General features: G+C 33.6%; 2 long non-coding RNA genes across 2 annotated transcripts in view; one reads left to right on the top strand and one right to left on the bottom strand.

Annotated features, from left to right (window-relative positions):
- LOC127842063 (uncharacterized) overlaps nucleotides 1–12,653 on the top strand; it is a 42,076-nt gene that overhangs the window by 22,152 nt on the left and 7,271 nt on the right. The window lies entirely within an intron of this gene.
- LOC127842060 (uncharacterized) overlaps nucleotides 2,787–12,653 on the bottom strand; it is a 47,920-nt gene continuing 38,053 nt past the window's right edge. Inside the window, exons 2-4 of the long non-coding RNA XR_008031467.1 lie at nucleotides 4,236–4,318; nucleotides 3,197–3,322; nucleotides 2,787–2,862 (exon numbers count right to left, since the gene is read on the bottom strand). This is a non-coding gene — a long non-coding RNA (uncharacterized LOC127842060). The remainder of the gene's footprint in view (nucleotides 2,863–3,196; nucleotides 3,323–4,235; nucleotides 4,319–12,653) is intronic.

Raw genomic sequence — 12,653 nt, 5'->3', positions numbered from 1 at the left:
TGTCCTGTTGATTTGTTTCATGTTGGTATCATACAAATTACAATGCGAACGTAAAAAAATCATCCGATCAAGTATATGCAATTTTTTAGCAGCCATAAATTTGGTTAAAAAATGTATATTTGCACTTTTTGCAGGATACAATGGCACTTTCATAACACTTAACAATGAATCAACTTTTGAAACACTTAATCGTGATTGTTTCCATATAGCGCACTGTGAAAACGGATACATCGTAAAGGACCAATACATATTAAAACTTATCCCTTTTATCATATGAAAAAAACAGTGAATGAAACCATTTAATCGGTTCATTTTTCTCGTGTTTTTTCGTCCCTTTGTTGCTCATAGGAGACTATGAAAGATTGCAATTGCACTTACAAATATTGTTCCTTTGGTAATATTTAACATATTTCTGTTTTGCAAATTAACATTTTTAACAGCAATTGGTAATTTATTTATATCTCAGTTTTAATTAACTTCAAGTTGGCTCTGTATTGTTGAGGTAAGTTTATAAACAGCAGCGATTTTGAACTTAAAAGGATGTGTACACACAAACACAGTTTCATGTAAACACACTGAAACGGTATAATGTGAAAACACTGGCACTGAATGGGTGGGGGTGTACACACTGACACAGTATGATGTGAACACACTAAAAATGTATGTTGTGAACACAATGTCACTGCAGAATGTGTATACAATGCCAATGCATGATCTTAGCTCACCGAGTCTGTATGACGTTAACATAATGCCACTGTATGATGATTACACAATGTCACTGTCGATGTCTTTACAATGTCACTGTATGATGTTTACACACTGTCACTTAATTATGTAAACATTCTCTCAATATATATGAAAACAGTTTCACTCTATGATGTCTACATAATGTCACTGTATGATGTATTAATAATGTACGATATTAACACCTTGTCAATTTATTATTTGAAAAAACTGTCATTGTATTACCAAAAAACTAAGAAATATCGAACATTATTGTTCACATAAAACATTGAATATAATATGGTTAGTCTAATCGTTTCAACGATGTGAGTGTAATAAAAATGAAAGTGTGTCGGTGGTCAATACATTTATATGTGTATACGAGTACTATTTATTGTAAATATAATCATGCAAGCAGATACATGTATGTGGTTAATACATTTATATGTGTATACGAGTACCATTTATTGTAAATATTCTCATGTAAGCAGATACCTGTTGTAATTAAAATATTATCATCTTTGGATTTCTAATTGGTATTGACTGTCCCTGTTTGTACGTTCTCATTGTAAGTTCTATCTTGATGTATGTATTCGTATTTATCCAGAGCTCAATCAAAATCAATAAATACAAACACACGTTTTTATTCTTTACGTGAACATTCAATAAATATTCAAAAAACAATTTTAACAACGTTTCGAAATATAATTCTATGATAATGACTTTTTCAATGTAACTTACGCATATAAGACAAAAAAATAAAATATACATATGTTGAAAAGACTTTATTGTATAAAACGGTTTTACAGTTATCGAATTTCATGTGGTCGTTACGGCTGGCATGCTTCTGAAAAAGGCGATCATTCAATAATGAACGTATCGGAGTTTCATGTTATTTCATTAGTTTTATATATATATTTTACTAGATCTACTATGATGATATTTGTGTAACAAGTAAGACAAATATATTTAACATTTAGAAAACAACCTACTTCCATGAGACCTGTTGAATTTATAATAAATGATCCTTCACTTACATCAGTTTACTCGCTTAAAACTTGTCTGCACTAAGAAAACGTGTATAAAAGGTTATTTATTTGATACTACACATAATCATTTTCCCATAAAAAATGCGACGACTTGGTGACCGTGACCAGCGGCCCATCTCCCGCTCTGCTAACCTGCACTACAATCTGCACTTCCAACAAGTGTTTAGGTGAAGGGGCATTGTCAATTGCTATAAAGCAATCAAACATATCAAAATCGGTACATTCGCTCATAAATAAGGCAACCCATTTTCCATTTCGCAACCACTGCCGGTGCATGCGAGTTTGATTGATCGTCACTATACAAAACATGTTGGATATATGTCGGGTAATCGGGTTTTCTCCACATATAACAAGTTAAATTCCAAATAACAAATGTTCAGTGAAAACAACACCTCATGTAGTCAAGTGAGTTAATTCGGTACAAGTGCTGGGACACACTCCGGGCCCTTACAAATTCAACCTCAGCCTAAGATGACGAAGGATCGCATTACATCTATATACACAAGCGCTTTTCATTCCATATCAATATTTGATTCCATGTCATAACGATCGTTTTAGACAGCGAACTGTTATTACGAATATTTGGATTGTAACAAAATACATTATATCAGTACCAGATATTGATATTATGTTTTGCTTTCGTGAAAAAAAAATATATATCATAAATGAGTTTAGAAATTTTGTAAGGCGAGTAACAAAGTTTCAATAAATTCGTTTATCACAAAAAATCTGAGCCAAGTTTGAGATGAGTGCTTGTTGGTTTTCGACCTCATTTGCTATTATTGGTACTGATCGTTCAAATGTGACTCAATAGTTATCGCCATATGTTCACGCCATCTGATTTTTATTCCTGTATCTAAATGTATGGCAATATTTCACTTGCCTCAATTAAAGGACGTTGCAATGATTATACGAATGATCTACTAATGATGCAACTCTGTTGTTGCTGTATTTTGCTTCAGTTGTTTCCGTGTTCCGATTAAAACTCTAGTAAAGAAAATTCAACAACTAATAGACGATTGCGATATTGTATTGTTCAATCTAACCAGGACATTTGAATGTCAATATGGTCCAGTGTGCCTTGGTGGTCCTGAAAAAGAAACTCAAGCATTGGATTATTCCTATTCATCAACATACCGTTTTGGAGGAAAGGAATCTGTTTTCTCATTTCTTTTTGCATGTTAGGAATTTACATTGTCTAAAGTACTAAAAATAGTTTTATTAATTACCAGAATTAATAAATCTACACAAATAAAATAACCTTCACACTTGGAATGCTTTGGTGTTAAAATAACATAATTATATAAATAAATTCTATGGAATAAGTTTCAGTACATTGACCGTTTAATATTGAATGCAAGGCTTTTGTAACGTAATCGCGTATGTGTGCATTGAAAAATGGTTAATATGTGCAGCATGTTTACCTCAATAATTTCTACAGCAATTCTTCTGATATGAGTTGTATGGACACGGACCGGCGTAACTCGTTCCGTAACGACACGGTCCGCTACTGCAATGGCAGTCACGGTTGGGTGGAGGGTAGCCTTGGGCTAGAATAAAAAAATATATGTTTACTTTCATGCCTTGAGTTCTGTGGACACTGACCATTGTACATCTCGCAGTACCGATACGTTTCCGTCCTGTGCAGGCAGTTGCCACCAGGTGTACCACGCTGAGCTACGAGCTCGAACACTACGTTCAACAAAGACAACGCATGCGTTATTCACTTCGCACATACCGTGCGAATTCCAATGTCACGTAACCTCTAGATGCAGGGTAACCGCTTCGAGTTAAAATAAAATAATAGGTACGGCAGTAAAATCACATTTAGAATAAAGACACTAACAGCAATAATCGTTTTGTTTATACAGTAAGACTTGCACCAGCACTTATGTTCGGTTGAAGGGTAACCGCCATAGATAACATTACAAACTATATGCATCATTTAAATACTCTGGAAGTCCGATGATGCGCCTTGCCTATTCCAAAATCGCATAGCCCTATATTGATTTCTAAATACAAACTGTACATTGATACATACAAAGTTGGTTTTAAGGTAACGTTCGGAAATTTACAAGCACATTTCATAATAGCTACTAATTAATAAAAGTACAATTTGAATGCATGTTATGTACTAATTATATTGTTTATATCATCCTCTTGTTTGTTGTTAACTTGCCTGAAATAAAAGGCGTTTCTTTTGTAATCATTTTTAAATGAACATTTGACAAATATAAAGGAACTAAGCATTCCAAATCAGGACGGCGCAGTGAACTGAACTTTACCTGAAATGTTTCTATGTATATTTCATTTTTAGAGCATGTATGTACTTTTTTAACTATATCTAAAGAATCCGTAGAAAAAAAGAGATATTTGCAATATTTGCTTACTCAAATGATCTCTAAAGAATTGCGAAGATCCTACTCACATGCACTGAGATATGTCCGAAACAATATTGCTTACCTTCAGTCATTGGCATGGTAACCATGACAATGCAAGTGAACAGGAGCGCAACTATGCAGGCAGTCTTCATGATGATACTTGTCCTACGGTGTTAAATGTCGGAAATAAATGTTCGCTTCGTTTCGAGCGATCTTTATACTCGATTAAAAACGGATGTTGTTCAAGGCTGCGGTGTCAAGACACGATAATGCGGTCATTTTTTGCTATTTTTTTCACGAACTGAACTTGTCAACAATTTTATTTTGAAGCTCAAATGACACAACAGTTCCTGGATATCCATTAGTGTCAATTTGTCAGCAACATAATCCCAAAGGATGAAATTTCCTCAAAACGTTCAAACAAACAATTCACATTGTATATATTGGATTCTGATTTTGAATGCGTCCATTTCCTATTTTGCATGCAATATTTAATCATGTTCATATGTAGACGTAGGCATAATATTATAAGATCAGTTGTTTGCCATTACGCAATTACCGCATCCATATTCGGCCTTGATGTAATGTATTGTTTGATACCTTATATGCACACAGAGAGCGACCAGTAACTGTCTGGTGTAATAAACAATCAAAACCAGTAGGTGTTCATTATCATAACAACAAAAGAACGACCAAATATTGAATATTTCATGGTGAAATAAAAATATAACTCTGAATAAAGGACATAGAGATAGGGATACAATCAAACCTTCTCGACTCGCTCTACAAATTATCAAATAAACAATCAAATGTCCATGATGTTAAAGCCGAGGAGCTATTATGTACTAGTATTTTACACAATATCAATTAAAACGAAAACGAACATGTTTCAAGGAGACTGACTTATGTTCAGTTATGTAGTCAAGTGCACAACAATTAAATCGAAGTGACGCAAACAATCCGATCCGTCTCCGACGGTCACCACCAGGATTTAATTTTGTGGTGGAAATTTTATTATAAATATACGAGGTGTTATTTATTTTGTTTTGTCATGAATACCTGAATTATTTGATAATGTGCTGGCAGATTGAAACAATGGCTCCGATTGTTTTATTGGTATTTTGTCTTTCATATAGCAAGCAATTAAACTCAAGAAGTCGAGAACGTTATCAAGAGATAACTTTTTTTCATTACCAGCTGCTATGTTTATTTCACGCAACATGAAGGCAAAATCGTTAGATATACTAGTAGCCTCTTTTCTTTCATATTCTCGTATCATTTGGCTAGTTACAAGATTCATTATATGATAGACCCTTTATCATTCATTCACTCATTTTACGACAGATCAGCACCAAGTCGATGTGGTTGTACAACAATGCATGGAAATACTTGGTTCTGAAGCTCAGTATAAAATCTCTGATATATAAATCAACTTTAATATAGAGATTTAGAGATATAGAGATTTTTGCTCAGTACGTGGCATGGTGTTAGTGAACAAACATTTAAATGGCTTCATATTGCTTTTATTCATTAATATTAATAACACTGACAAACAAACAATAATTCAGGATTCATTCAGCTCTAATATACCAATGACCAGAACACGATCTTTCGTATACATTATGGTATATAATACTAATGACGTGTTACATACCGGGAGGTTTGTGTAAGGAGATAGATACGATGCTATAATACTATAAATGGATGTAAAATATATACAAAAAAGCGAGATATCATGTACAGCTTTTGGGCACTTTCTTTGAGAATCATCTATGCATGTTTTAGTGAACTGAATTGTTTTCTGTTCTAACAAAAATTGTGTTAATATTTTAAATATTTGTTTTAGGCGTGTAATGTGCCTTGAATTCAATATAGAAACGCAATTACATTTATACCACAAGATTCTTCACATTTATAAATGAACTGCAAACGTAGTGTATGTGCATATTGTTTTAGAACAAATAAATGTACTTTTATATGACATTACAACTAATATACATAAATTCGCATTAAATTGTATTAATACTTTAAAGCCGTTCACCGGGTTTGTATTAGAAAATTTGGTGTCATAAAAATGTTCGTATTTGTTTTTTGTTTTTGTTTTTTATTATAATTAATTTCTGTTTAACTCGTGTTTTCTGTTCATTTTATTGCCCTTAATCCGCTTGTACAATCTAGAACATTTTCGTTCAGAAATTATAAAATAGCAAACAACTGAAGAAATATGTGTGCTTCTTTATTATAGTTTCAAATCAAAACAGTTAAATATCCCTGTTGAGTGCCACTGACTTCATGGCGTGCTTTGGCATTCCTGTAAATATGTAAAATACGTCCGATGGTTTACCTGTTAAGATCACACGCTTAACACAACGAATGAAAATTAATGATGTCCAAATGCATAGGCCCCGATACAACGCGGTATGACTCAATTTCATTAATATCTTTACACGTGTATGTAACATATATTATGTTACATCGCGGAGTTTCATCAATGTAAACCGCATAAAAACGCCCTCAACAGATACTATTTACAGTTCATCTATATATTGGTATATCTACGCTATTTATGTGTGTTCACATGTTAATTTAACAGTCGTCAAGCAATTCCAAGTTATACATTTAAAGTACATGTCTATCTCTTTTTTAACATAATTTGTATCATGTCATACATGTTAGTCGTGCAAATATATTACATCGGTCTAAATTTTAACGCACACATGTGTATAATTGCGAAATTTGGGACGAGATAGAAGATGTTGCGAGCTTGTTTTAAGTTAATTTCAGTATTCAATCAGAAATGAAGACGGTTTATCTTGAAACCTCAATGCACAATAATGTTTCAAAAGCTTCTTGACAAATTGGTTTAGTTATACAAAGACCGCTTAGTGTATTAGTCATCGAATGTCGTCTGTCGTCTGTAGACAATATCCAGACATGCAGACTTGTGTTTATGAGTAGAAAATATTAACCCATTTGTTTGTTAGTATTACAAATGTTTTACTGTTAAAATTATTCTACCAAATAGTAGTTTTAAATTAACGACAATTCGACAAAAAACGGAATAATGTCAGGAGGGATCTTTTAAGCACTAGATAACAGATACAAGTGGAAAATACATACCATACTATTTACATATTCGGTCTAAACAAAATAACGTTATCCTGGTATTTTGTTGTTTTTGTCGGTCAAAATATTTTTTAAACCACCAACGCTCTGCATTTATCGGTCCATGGCAATGATTCCAGATTTAATCATTTTATGTTAATAGCTAATGTTCAGTTATACAAGTTGTGGATAAGAAAAAGACATCTGACAAGATATAGATGTTCACTGGCGTGTAATATTACAGCGGCTTATCACCACATGCATTGCTACTTGTGAAATAAGTTGCTTCGTCAAAACTACGTTTCAATGGTGTTAAACTTTTTGTGCGCAAAATAATTCCACATAGCTTAAATTCTCCGACTTCCATGAGCGTTTATTTTATTTAGATGGTTGTTCGTGTCTTTTAACGTGTTTTGTTTTGACAGAACGAACTTTAGTTTACATTTGCTCTCAAACGGAAATAACTTATCGCTATGTAACGATAAAATGATATCCTGGTGGTGACAGTTTGTGACGGATCGGATTGTTTGTAATTGAGTGATTGTTTGCATTGTTAAATACATCCTTTATTTTTATGTACTTGATGACATAATGGATGTAATGAACGCTCGTCTCGTGCACATATGTTACAAGTATAAACTTGCTTGCGATATTTTTCTAACAGTTTTTTTAAATATAAATATTGTTGGCAGTTTATATTTAAAGTTGTAACGGTCAAATCAGACGCAATACTATTTTAGCCATTTTCAACAAAATCATAATTTAACTGTCCCATGGAAAGAACGATTTTTGTTCCTTTTTTTTCTGGAAAAAAGCATTTTCATTTCTTACGAAATAACCAGCAAGTACTTTCGCAGTGTTAAATTCTTGAGCTTGGCCATGTAATATCCTTTAATTTATAAGTAATTATTTCTTAGTATATTGGAATAAACATTAGGAAAAAATATCAGCAATATCCTTGTAAATCCCATACATATGTGCTTAAATCTGTGTAGATGTTGGCGACAGTTAAAGTGCGATTATCATTCATATCGCCAACAACTTCAACAGTTTAGGTTTATTATGATAAATGGTATTCATGCTGTCTAGGAATAATACAGGTATTTATTTAAATGGCATGTAATTGCTTTGATGTTTTTAATAAAATATCTACACGACACTCAGGTTGTAATTCAGTCATTTCGAGTATCTATACATTTTTTAAAAAGTGTGTCTATAGTTTCCGAGTCCTGAAACTTCCGGGTACACATCTTCTACAGTCGAAGATTTACAATAAGATTCAAAAATACAAAACGTGGTCCAAGCTTGATGAAACGTGGTCAGAATGTTTATTTAGACAACACCTAGACCAAGTTGCAATCTGATTCACAGGAGTCCACGAATAAGGTCACCTCATTTATAACTCAATCACGCTTTAAAAAGTTAAAACCCACCTTAAACTGTTCTTACACTACTTTAATAATAATCCACACTCTTGGCTTCCAGATTAATTAGGACCAAATAATTGACACAGTAGATCTGTTCCACCCACCCAGACAAAGGATGATCTCACTGAAGTTCCCATATTTACTCAATGAGTATGCACCGGGTGGTCAAAAGTATTTAATAAGTTGCTTGAAGGTTGCACATGTATTGTTCCCTCAAACGAAACTGTTTGTTCAGTTTGCTGGTTAGTTTGTTTTGTGAATTGTACTTCTAACAAGAAGAATTTAGTCATCAGGCCATAAAATTCTAATCTGTGACGATTTCGGCATTTCTTAATATATAATTGTGTAAGATTGTCGCCTGATGGTGTTTCTCTGGAAAGGATTAAGGGTTGCCCACCGTCTAACCATCCAATGTCTGTTCGCTACTTTCCCACAAAATTGTTCACCTTTTGCTTAATTGACAAAATAGAAGAACAACTGATTCAGATTTGTAAATTTTTGTTGTCGTTGTGATATTTGGGAGGAAACATTCAAATACTGAACATTTACCATGCTCTATAATATCCATTGTATGCATCTTTTGATGATATTAAAACAAGAGAATTATGAAGGGTAACGATTAAAAAAATGGAGAGTTGTGTATATCATTATATTTTGTGACATTACGATGATTGCTTATATAAAGAATAAAAATATATCAGTCACTGTATGAGCACGGATGGCCAAGTGGTTTAAGTGCAAGACTTTTCCTTCAAGGGTCAGTGGTTTGAGCCCAGTTAATTATAACTTTTTTTCTTTAAATGTATTCTTTTTTTTAACTGGAGCTTTTTATTTTTAATGTTTACAATTAGGAATTTTAAGAATTTAATTACAAACTTCAATACATGCGAAAATCTGCGAAAATCTGCCCCTTTGATATAAGTTGATGAGACATAGAATACTTGAAACCGACAAATGAGTATGATGTTTGACTTTTTATTCGCTGAAAAGTTAGGTCATTGTTACTAAAAAAAGGACAAAACATTTCTCAAAATATATTATATTTCATTCTATTCCAATTCGTCCACCTGTCTGTCCATATGTCTTTAAAGACTCAAATAACTTAAAAAGTTCCTAGGATGTCCCCAATTATAGATGACCGATCTATCAGTGATCTATGATATTCAATAGTAGCCCATAGATGATGATAATACTTAATATCATCATTCAAGTGTTACTTTTAACAAGTTGTAATCCTTTAGAGTTTTTTTATTTTATTTTATTTTTTAGTTTTTTTTAGATACTTTATTTACCTCGTCCATAGATATGTGCAGGTCGAGGTCATCCTGCTCCATACCGTACATACGTTTGTGTTAGTATGCATCAATAAACAGTGTTCTAATCAAGTGTTAGAATATAATATCCTTATACATACATATACACTAAATCATCTACAAACGTTTTAAACATTAACTAGAAATGGCGCGGCAGAGGCCGACGCGTATCCCCACGCCGAATGTTTGACCTAGGTGTGCCCCAGGGTTGGTAATGGGGCCATGCATAGCTGAGATTGACCGTATTGTCATAAGAGAAGTTCATCATCAATTAGAAGTGAATTGGTGAAGAAATGAAGAAGTTATAGTAAAAGGCAATTTTTGGTGGGTGTGACATATGTGGGCAGGGCGCCCCAGGGTTGGTAATTGTGCCATGCATAGTTGAGATTGACCGTATTGTCATAAGAGAAGTTCAGTATCAATTTGAAGTGAATCGGTGTAGAAATGAAGAAATTATAGTAAAAGGCAATTTTGGGCGGGTGTGGTCTATGTGGGCGGGGCCCCAGGGTTGGTAATGGGGCCATGCATAGTTGAGATTGACCGTATTGTCATAAGAGAGGTTCAGTATCAATTTGAAGTGAATCGGTGTAGAAATGAAGAAATTATAGTAAAAGGCAATTTTGGGTGGGTGTGGTCTATGTGGGCGGGGCGCCCCAGGGTTGGTAATGGGGCCATGCATAGTTGAGTTTGACTGTATTGTCATAAGAGAAGTTCAATATCAATTTGAAGTGAATCGGTGTAGAAATGAAGAAATTATAGTAAAGGCAATTTTGGGTGAGTGTGGTCTATGTGGGCGGGGCCCCAGGGTTGGTTATGGGGCCATGCATAGTTGAGATTGACCCTAATGTCATAAGAGAAGTTCAGTATCAATTTGAAGTGAATCCGTGTAGAAATGAAAAAATTATAGTAAATGGAATTTTTTGGTGGGTGTGGCCTATGTGGGCGGGCGCCCCAGGGTTGGGATTGGGGCCATGCATAGTTGAGATTGACCCTAATGTCATAACAAAAGTTCAGTATCAATTTGAAGTGAATCCGTGTAGAAATGAAAAAATTATAGTAAATGGAAATTTTTGGTGGGTGTGGCCTATGTGGGCGGGGCGCCCCAGGGTTGGGAATGGAGCCATGCATGGTTGAGATTGACCGTATTGTCATAAGAGAGGTCCAGTATCAATTTGAAGTGAATCGGTGTAGAAATAAAGAAGTAAATGTAAAATAACCTAAAAAAATGAGTGATAATTTCTGACGCGGCCCCACCCCAACCGCTATAACTTTTGACCCAGGGGTCAGATCAAAATTTCAAATTGTGCAGGGTCGCACATATGCTCATAGCTACCATGTGTGTAAGTTTCAAGGTTCTAGTGCTTTGAGTGTAGGAGGAGATAGTGGCCAGGACGGACGGACAGACAGACAGACAGACAGACAGACAGACAGACGGACGGACGGACGGAGAAGATAACCACAATATCCCCACCTTTTTTTCAAAAAGCGTGGGGATAAAAAAGCAAATAAAGTATATTATGAATTATGAAAATGAAAAATGGAGAGCAAATGTACATGTAGTGTTATGTAAAGCATATGCACAAACTATTTTCATTGTGGAAGTATAAAAAGGTTTCAGTCTAGTGATACTTTTATTAAGTAAGGTTAAGGTTAAGTAAGTTTTCGTTAAGTAAGGTTGATTGTGGAGTTTTTAAAGGATAAATTATAATCATATTATGATATTGGTTCAGCAGACAAACTTACAATTGCCCAAGACTGAACTTCTGTTTCATGACACTTAACATTGTTTTGGATTTTAAAAGACATATTCAGGCTCATTGTTAGCCCTTGTATAGATGGAACTATCCCTTTTCTCTGACATAGTTATACATATTTTTTCAATTCTAGCATAAGAATATTTATATCAGTCATATTACTTTTTGTACTTCCCAATATCATTGTTTTACAGCTTATTTCCGAGTATTTTTGCACATTTTCTGCACATAAAAAGTAAACAACATAATTCACAATTCTTTGTGTAAAACAGCAATCCCAAAACAGATGTTTTATAGTTGTCTCATTTTCTTTACAAAAAGTACACATGTTATCCTGCACAATATTCATTTTATACAATAGAGATATAGTTCCTAGGATTCTATGTATTATTCTTGTTTGAAACCATTTAGTGTAAGTATTTTTAGAAATATTAAAAACGAGACTATGTGTTGTTTTTTTCCATTCAATGTTGTTGAAAAATGTATTCCACTTTGTTTGGCAAGTCGGTATATCAGAATTGATAATAAAAGTTTTATAAACATTTTGGTTTGGGTTTTGCATAAAAACTATGCTATTCAAGTAAGATGATATAAATGCACATTCTGTATTTGGCTTTTTAATAACTTGGAAGTCAGAAAGACTGAGAAAACTTTTAACAGTTCTAATCAATCCTTCATAAAATAAGAAATTGATCTTTGTGCCAATTTGATTTTCTAAAACAGATTGTTGTAAAAATTGTCCAGAGGTATTAACAATATCCCTAACAAATCGAATTCCATTGCCATACATGGATTTATTATATATACTACTAAGACCTATTTTAAAATTGTGATTATAAAACAAAGGCATGTTAAGTATATCTTCACATTTGCAAACAACTTTCTTACTGATATACATAAT

The sequence above is a fragment of the Dreissena polymorpha genome, chromosome 8 (genome assembly GCF_020536995.1).
Source record: "Dreissena polymorpha isolate Duluth1 chromosome 8, UMN_Dpol_1.0, whole genome shotgun sequence".
Classification (NCBI taxonomy): Eukaryota; Metazoa; Mollusca; class Bivalvia; order Myida; family Dreissenidae; genus Dreissena; species Dreissena polymorpha.
Note: the sequence above shows the minus strand (reverse complement) of the source record. Positions and strands in the feature narration are given on the sequence as shown.